The 9032-nt window shown below is 40.1% G+C and overlaps 1 long non-coding RNA gene across 1 annotated transcript; it reads right to left on the bottom strand.

The window, feature by feature from the left end:
* Positions 1-4075: 4075 nt before the first annotated feature.
* On the bottom strand, positions 4076-8369 carry LOC128809409 (uncharacterized). Its single transcript, XR_008437712.1, has 4 exons — positions 8266-8369; positions 7312-7370; positions 5869-5919; positions 4076-4437 (listed from the first exon to the last, which is right to left on the bottom strand). It is a non-coding gene; the product is annotated as an uncharacterized LOC128809409 (long non-coding RNA).
* Positions 8370-9032: the final 663 nt, after the last annotated feature.

Below are 9032 nucleotides of genomic sequence, written 5' to 3'. Positions count from 1 at the left end.
CATTTGGATATAAGAGAGACAGTCTCAAGCAAGCAGAAAGGGGTAATGTTGCATATCCTTTGTTTATCAGTATATCAGAAACTTTCCGGAGGACTAACATAAAATTCATGCTAAACGAGGTCAGCCAGTACCATTCGGAAAAAGAAAACACAGAGGACTTAAGTCATGAGCAAGCCCAAGAGTGCTGCAAGATGCTCAAGGCCATTACTTTGGCTATAGTTTCAAAGATAGAAGATAAAGTAATTGAAAAGTCAGTGCTCTCAGGCCCAGATGTACTTCAGTCTGAAATCTTCAGAAAGCAAGCAAAATGGCCGATGAGTTTAGTAATGAGGTCAGAACTTTTTTCATTCAAGAGAATCAATTTGAAATTTGTTAAAGTTGGATGTTACTGAGTAGTGATACTTCTACCCAATCCAAGGTGTTCCAGATTTAACCAGAGTCTAGTTTGTCCATTAGTATAGAAGCATTTCTCACAAGTTGGCAGAGGAAATTTCATTAAGCAGTTTCACTGAAGTGACCAAGAGCTGAAGCTACAAGTTATTTGAATAACTTACTCCCATATCATGTCCATGTGAAATATTTTTCAGCAAACCCTCCACATTATCACTCTACTGTAGCAGAGGACCCTCATCTCAAACATAGGTGTCAGTGATCCTTGTCTGTTGTGAGCAGGAACGATGACATACCTGCCTGTACATTATAATGAAATTATGTTTGTAGAGATAAGTAGCAGAGATAAAAGCTCTGTGAACATTTGGGGTATTCAAAAAATATCACTCCCTCAAATACAATTGCAATGAAAATCTCAATGTCTGCATGAGCAATTATCTATACACATAAAAAGTATTCTCTAGGCAAAAATAATATACTTTGGTTAGATACATTTTTCTCTTTTAAATTTTTGTTTCATCTAAATTAAATAAAAACTATTTTTTTAATTAAACTCCCTCAAATTTCCTTAATTATAAAATTGAAGGTATTTTCACTATTAAAACCTTTGTTTTCTAACAACTCCTTATATTGGGAAGTTTATCAACACTGAATATAGGCATCAATAGTAATTCAAGGGAAAAAAAGTCAGCTGTTTGTCAGAATAGTACCAGCTCAGTTTAGATTTTATCCACAAAAGCAAATATTCTTACTCTTCCAAATTATAGTTGAAGTAAGTTTCCAAGCTATTGCAAAGTACTGTATTTAATAAATTACAGATTGAAGAAGGTTCAGAGGCTGGGGGTTTTTTCCCAGTCAAAAATTAGGAGTCCCACATACTACAGGAGCCCTAAACTTAGTTTTCAGAAAATGGCATTCTAAGATTAATGACTCCATTACATTGGTATCATGATTTTTTTCAGAATATAACCACAAAGTTTGTCAGTAGCATTCTGTCTTGCAGAGTTTCAGGGCCTTAATATGCACAGCAATACTCCACTTCTCAGCACGCTGCAGGGGCAGCCACATTTGTTTCATATCTGCAGTGAGAGGTATCTCACAGATCTCATAGCTGTGTTCCAAAAAAAAAGCCCAAGAGCTACTTTGATAGACAGACCTTGAGTCTCGCCTGTAAAAGAGCACTGCTGCACTTCAAGACACATGCATGGCAATACCCTGAAACTTGACTTGCCTAAATCAAAGCCAGATTGCTGACAAATCTGGAACAGAACCAACAGAAGTACATTGCATATTAGTGAAACTTTGAGAGACTGATATGTCTTGTGTCTAGATGTAATGTAATTCTAAAGCCTAAAAAGAGTAATCAGAATTCCCGCTGCAAAAATCAGAGAAATTCTATTGATACATTGTTGCATTCCAGGTTTGGGTTTAGATTAGGGGTTCTTATTTATGTTAGTTAGCCGAGTCCTGTGTACCCTCGTGTTCTCTCCCCCCCACGGTTGTTAGCCCTGGGCTGCCCACCATTGGAGTGTTCCCCCATCACTCCTGTGACCACTCCCCTGTCCAGTCCTGAGGAGTTCTGTGTCTGTCACCCCGATCCCGCGGTCCCACTCGCCCCGAAGCCCCGTATCCGCCCCTGCTGTGTTCCTATTGGTCGCTGTAGTACACATCAGCACCACGGCGTCTGTATTCATTGGGCGGGGGGGCGTCTGCCCTCCCTGTAACACCCCTATATCATCCCACTCCCCACCGGTGCTGGCGCCATTTCCCCACATGGGCATGGGAAGCACGGGTCGCAACCCCCCACTGCAGCTCTCTGCGACAATAAAGCCTTCCCACTTTCCTTCATGGGTGATTTGGACAAATTCCTTCCCTCTTTGCCTCAGACCCTCACGTGGGCAACAGAACCCGGCAAACCCCGACCGGTGTGCAGCAGCAGCGGCATGCGGGAATTAGCAGCGAGCCCGAGTTCCAGAGGGAGGTGGCACTGAAAGGCGCCAGAGTTGCCTGGAGCCGGGAGAAACAGCGCGACGCCACTATACATACCATGTGGATTTGAAAGCAGAAGCTGCTACTCAGGTAACATGGACTTGACCTCCAGAAAAGTTAAGGGTTCCACACCACTTGTGCATTGTCCTACCAAATCCCAGCTAGAATGGCTTTTACCTGAGCACACAGAATATCTGATAATTAAAGAAGCAACTACCACGTAAGAATAATTGGCAGCTGGTCATGTTCCCACTAGTAGAACAGACTGGGAAAGTGATTGCACATGACAGGGGGTTGGGAACTGGATGATCTTTAATGTCACTTCCAATACAAACCATTCTATGATTCTATGAAGAATTCAAGGACATCTCAGATGAGGAGGCTGGCAAAGACAGTAAACTTAAGTCACTAAGTCAATCAAACCAAAACACATGTAAAGAAGCAAAGGGAAGAATATCTGTGGAAAACACCATCAAACATTTAAATGGTTAAGCAATGTGGAAAATCACTGGTATACTCCTATCATTCATTAGACATTATGGAAATATTGATCATAGCAAGACTTTTAGAGTTTGATATTTTTAGGCAGAAAGAGTTGACAAATCTTTGGAAAATAGCAGCTTAAGGACCATGAATTAGATGCACTGAAAGCAAATTACTTTAACTCTGTCAAATGCTTAAGGCCAGAGCTGAGGCAAATGCTGTTGAATGGCCAGAGATTTTAGACTACTGAATTCACACAAAAAATTGAAAGTGAGCATACCAAAGTTGCTACTGACTTTCAAATGCTCCAATCTGGACATTTCTGCACTACTACAAAATCACTTGGAAAGGTATTAACTGATATTCCTGATGTTCCAAGATACAAGATCTTTCAGAATTCTTCTCATTTCAACATGAGATAAATGGGAATATAGAGGATAGATTTACCTTACAACTCATGTTAATGTAAACAGCCACCAAATTAATTTCTTAGTCAAGGTGGTGGGAAGGATGCTTCAAAGTCGCAAGGGCCAATACAATTTGAGAAATAAGAAGCAAATACCTCAAGTGGAAGAGAACAGTTAAAATAAAAATAATCCCAACATTTGAGGTTTGACATGAGTTCCAACGTTCGCATTTCTGATTTATTCCACTTGCAAGCTCTTTTGGTCTTCCTATGTGTTTTCAGCTTCTATAACAAAAATGGTCCATATCCAGTCCAAAGTAAAACTAAAAAACAGAAGGAGCAAAATCCTTCTTAACTCCATTTAATTTTGGGAGCATGATAAATGCCCAACTTTCATGTGTTTTTTTCCTAAAATAAGCTAAGTCTAAGGCAAGGAATACATTGTAAATGGGCTGAAACACAATGATCCTTTTAGTAGCTGAATGGAGAATTATACCCATATGCTTCCTGTGGACTCAAAATCCATTGGAAATGTCGCAGAAAAATAAATAATTGCATGGAAAGGCTGAAATGCAACAATAGTATCTAAGAATATAGATGGTCTGTGCTTTCAAAGAATGTTGCTGTTTACAGATTCTTCCAAGTTATGTCTGCTGTCTTGCATTTGTGACTTTCTCATATTCTTAATGTGTATAAGCATGAAAACAAAGGAAATATATAGCACTGGAAACATCAGTTTTATGATTGCATGTACAGTTGAGTTAAAAGAAAAAAATAAAACCTTGACAAAGACAAGCAATTTCCCATTAAAATCTTCAGTTTATTTGAAAGCCATTTTTATCATCAATAAAAACAAATTTTCAAGATGTTGTGAACAGCAAGTTTTGTCTTAGCTAATCATCACCTCTTCCCACACCCAGGAACAGCCACAGCAATGGATGGCAATGCAATCTGAAGTTATGATGTTACCATCTGTGCCAGAAAAAATTGTTTAGGAATGTATAAGCCAGAAATGAGATGGCTGTAAATTTCTTGCAGGCTTATGATTTCTCTGTAATATTTTACAATTTTGAGAATAAAATCATGTAGTTAGAAAAAATTATGCACATTCTGGCTGAATGGCACATACACAGACACGTGTAGATAGTTCTTGTTTCTCCCATGTCATCCTGTTAAAACATTTGAAGTCAGAAAATACACAGAGTCACAACATTATAAAAATAAGCATTAAGAACTGCCTTGTATTTTAAAAATAATAGCATGTCCACGGTTTTTGTGAATCAATTTTTTTATAAGGAAAAGCATCTTTTTCCTATATACTGCATTCTTTTAACTTAAAATAGATACTCTTTACTTTTATGGCATAAATGACTGGAAAACAAAATTAGATCTCTGTACTACAATTTTAAGGTCACTGGCATAAAATGTTTCTTCCATATTCCTAACAGTAATTTCCTGAAAGCTGTTACTAAAATGAGAACAATTACATACAGTTTTATAGCATGTGGATGCAAGAGAGCTGTTTATTGGTATCTAGACACTGTCTTCCATAAAATTCATGAGCCTACATGTTGCCTCTGAATGCTGCATTTAGCCTTGGGATCTTTGATTTAACTGACAGATGGGCATAATCTCAACCATTGGTTAGCTTCCTCATAGCTAAACAGGTCTTCAGATACATGTGCCAAAACTATTCCAGCTGAGGAAGTAAATTCAGTTCATTACATTTCCTCCAGATCTGGATGTTTTAAGTGGCATCTTAGTAAGGATAGAAACTCTAAGGATAGAAGCCCAACTTTACCCCTCTTGCTGGATCCAGAATCCATTTCTGTTTTGCTTCAGAGGCCACTGATGTCACAAATGTTTGAGTTCAGGCTTACATTTCTGAGAGCTATGTTTATAAGAATCTAAAATGGAGTTTAGCCCATAATATTTACCTTTTCTTCTTGGAACAAATGTTAGGCTGGATAAATAACACTTTGTAGTAATGTACTCAATCAAGCATAACAAAGTAAATGCTGAAAAGGTAGAGCTATATGGAAGAGCCATGTAGTGGGAAATGACAAGGTACTTTGTTCTATGACAATCAGATTATAACTCTGAAGATTGTAAAGGTTTATTTTCTTCCTTGCTTAGGTTCATATTTCAAAAACATAAATTCACATAGGAGACTGTGCATAAAACCAAATTTTACATGATTATGCACTCATCAAACTATAATTAACATCAAACACTCCCCCTGTCAGATATTGAAGTGCTGCTGAAGATTAGTAGTTAAGTAGAAACCCTGAAAAGTCTTCTTTACTGAAACAGTGATTTTTATATTAACTTTAAGAAAACTAGTGATTGAGTAAATAAAATTTCAGTTGTAACACAAAGGCTTGATCTTCACTATTGAAGCCTGAAATAATATTAACAGCAGATGAAGTTTCTCACTAGGTGACTAGGCTGACAGTTAAAATTCTTTAGGGTTTTGGGAATTGGCTCTGTCATGGAACCCTACCACATCAAAAGAGATGTAGGGAGAGGCCATCCAGCTGCAGCTCCTGCTCCTGCTGCAGGGCCTGAGGCAAGAGAGGTGACTATTCTGATGCACTCACCTCATACTAGGAGCCCTGTTCCCTGCCATGCTCCAGGGCGCCCAAAAGAATCTGAAGGGGAATGAAGAGAGAATGAGAATCTGAACCGCAGTGCCCAAGACTGATCACATATGGGATCTGAACAAAAAGCTTTTCATATAAGCATTCTAACATCAACTTAACAGACAGGTACCACTTCTTCACAAGTTTGATCGGGATCTGATTATTGTTGATAACCCCATCTCTGGGACATCAGAAAGCACTCTTCTGGACACCCCTGCAAATTACCACTTGTAGACCTTGGGGATCCTTGGGGATCATTTTTTCTCCATCCCACAAGGAGGGCATTTAGAATTTGTGACTGCTGAATTCAGGAATTCTTATTCCACCAATTACAGATTACAAATTATTATTATTATTATTAAATATTATTGTAATAATTGTAACAAAAATCATTTTTCCTGCTGTGACATAGTTCTGATTTCCTTCCAAAACCTTTCCCTACTTCCATGAGTTTTCTATAATGCACGTGCACTCATAAAAAAAAAAAAAAAGAACATTCAAAAATTAGAATTTTATAAATGTGTGAAATTAATTCAGCTCTACCAAGTCTCCTGTACTCTGTTGCCAGCTCAACAACTAACTAACAGTCAGTCTCCTCATCAGTGGTAGACCCAAGGTAGTACAGGCCTCCTACTATTGGCAGAGCCCTGAAATAAATATTTATCATGCAAAGAGAGAAAATAAACTTTAAAATGTTTTTTCACTAGTCAGGCTCAGTGTGTCATCAAACTCTCATAAAAATGGATGTTTCTACACAATTACTTGTACTCTGAACTCAACTGCTTCATCTAATAATTGATGCCTCCTACTCGCACATGTTTGCTTAAGTTCTTTAGCCTCTTCTGCTAGGAAGATTGTAAAAACTACATGTGTGGATATGAAGGAGTAGGCATATACATATACATTCAGGACAAGAATGATTATTCAGAATAAATTATTTGGCTCTAAAGGAAATGAATTAGGATGGATAATTCATAATTCAAATACCTCTAGAACCCCTGAGGAAAACAACATCAGAGGTAATACATGTGAGTGCAATGCCTTTTTTCAAACATTGTTTCTCAAAACTCATACAGACTGCTTAGCCAGAAAAGAACAAAATTTCTCATCCAGATTTCACTTTACTGTTTTCACTGAAAAGGCTCATATGATAAAAAATGATGGGTTTATTTTCCAAGCAGCTCCACAGACAACCATCTTAATCTCTTAATTTTCAAAAGACACATCTTCTAAAAAATCCTGAATCTGGACATATGAGGGAAGAGAAGGGGATTTCATAATAAAAATTGGGTTTCTCTACATTCATCCTTGACATAACTTTCATCTACACCAGTACATTGACCTTCATTGAGACATTTCTCCCTCTGAACTCAAGTACTGAAACATTATATAAGCACTCACCACATTTCCAGAGGATGGGTAAACAGCTTGGTTGTATACACAGTCCTTTTTAAAAAGAGCTGGAATTGCCAAATAAAATTACTAAATTAGTTTTCCATAAGTTTCACTTTCAAGGAATACAAATAGTCAACAGCCACCGTTAAGGCAAATGCACAGACCTGATTATTTCAATTTAGTTTTGTCCATTGGTCTTATCTGTATTACTCAATATTTTAACAATATGAAAGCAGCAAGTGTGCCCGGTGTTGTGTAAATACAACCAACGGCAGCCAGGCTATGCCCTGAACGGTGTGATCTGCGACAGACACGGCAGACAAAAGGCAGAATCAATCCAAGCGCACGAGGTGACCAAGTGGTGCTTGAAGGTTAAATTTCCCAATACAGGGAAATTTAGGGAAATCCGATACAGGGAAATTCAGTGCTTTAGGCACTGAATTCGGCACCTTCGTCCCCATGGATGACTACCCAGCTGTTTTCACTGGGGATGTATCTGGTGGGTTGGCGGACCGCGGTGTAGCAGAGCGCTCACTCAAAGGCAATGGCAAGGTTGGTGCTGCACGGGGTGAATGCCCAGGCCCGGGCAGGAGGCTGACGAGGACTCGGTGGCCCCGCAGCCGGGCTCAGGCAATCCCGCACTCCCCGCCCGGCGCCGGTTACGGGCACTGAGGTGTCGGCACGGTTCGAGCGGTGCCTGTGGGGGCAACGCTGTCAGGGTTCGCCGTTTTCCCGGCAGCCGCCACAAAGCGTGGGAAGCACTGTGGAGGACCGCTTTCCCTCTGGTGCTCCGGGACGAGAGCTGCGCTGCGGCTCCTACCCCGCCGCGCCGGGGGTCCCGGGCCCAAACCGGCGTGGTCGTGCGCCCCCTCCTCCACCGAGCGCCTGGGCACGGCCCGTACCGCGCCTCAACTCAGCAGGGGCCAAATCCCATTCATCCCGGCAAATGAAACTATGCACATTTTTCAGTCGTGTTTCCTCTCCTCAGTGCCTGATTTTCGGCGTGGCGCGGGAAGGGCTCGCAGAGCCGGGGCCGGGCCGGGCCGGGCCCTGCCGGCGGCACGGGGCCGAGGCGCCGTGCGAGGGCTCGCACCGCCATCTCGTGGCCGCCGCTGAAATTGCAGCGTGCGCCCTGCGGGCCGGGCAGCGAGCGCGGTTCGAGAGGGGCCTCTCCTAACCCCTGTTTTACCCCGCGAAATCTCTTCCGAAACTTTAAATGCTAAGGCTATACTTAGGAAGCTCCACGTTCCTCTGTTTGTGATGAAACCTATTCCTTTTTCCTGTGTTTTTTTATTTATTTTTAACCATGTTGTAATTTTATGAATGAGTTTTGCTTTTCCACTCTAATGAAGTGCAAGATCTTTAGTTTCATGTAAGTGCAGCCAACATATACTTAGTTATAATACATAGACATATGAAAACCACCAGTTTGCGTCGTTAAAAAGTTTCCTTTGCCTGTTCTTCCTCAAGAACAGATCTTTGTGTATATATTTTCTATATTAGAGAAAAGGGGATGCACATTACAGTCAATTAGAAAAGATGATTGTAACTTTGATCAAGCAACATCTGTCTTAGTTTTCAAACTAAATTTTATTTAATACTAAAAAAAAATCTTAGGGAAAAAAGCTTTGCTTTTTTATTTTAAAGCACAAAAATAAGTAGCTAAGATTAGAAATAACTATTAGTAACAATTAATCACTTTGTGGCTATGATTTTGCAAATGTATC

The sequence above is a fragment of the Vidua macroura genome, chromosome 6, assembly GCF_024509145.1.
Source record: "Vidua macroura isolate BioBank_ID:100142 chromosome 6, ASM2450914v1, whole genome shotgun sequence".
NCBI classification, from domain to species: Eukaryota; Metazoa; Chordata; class Aves; order Passeriformes; family Viduidae; genus Vidua; species Vidua macroura.
This window is presented reverse-complemented; position numbering and strand designations above follow the sequence as displayed.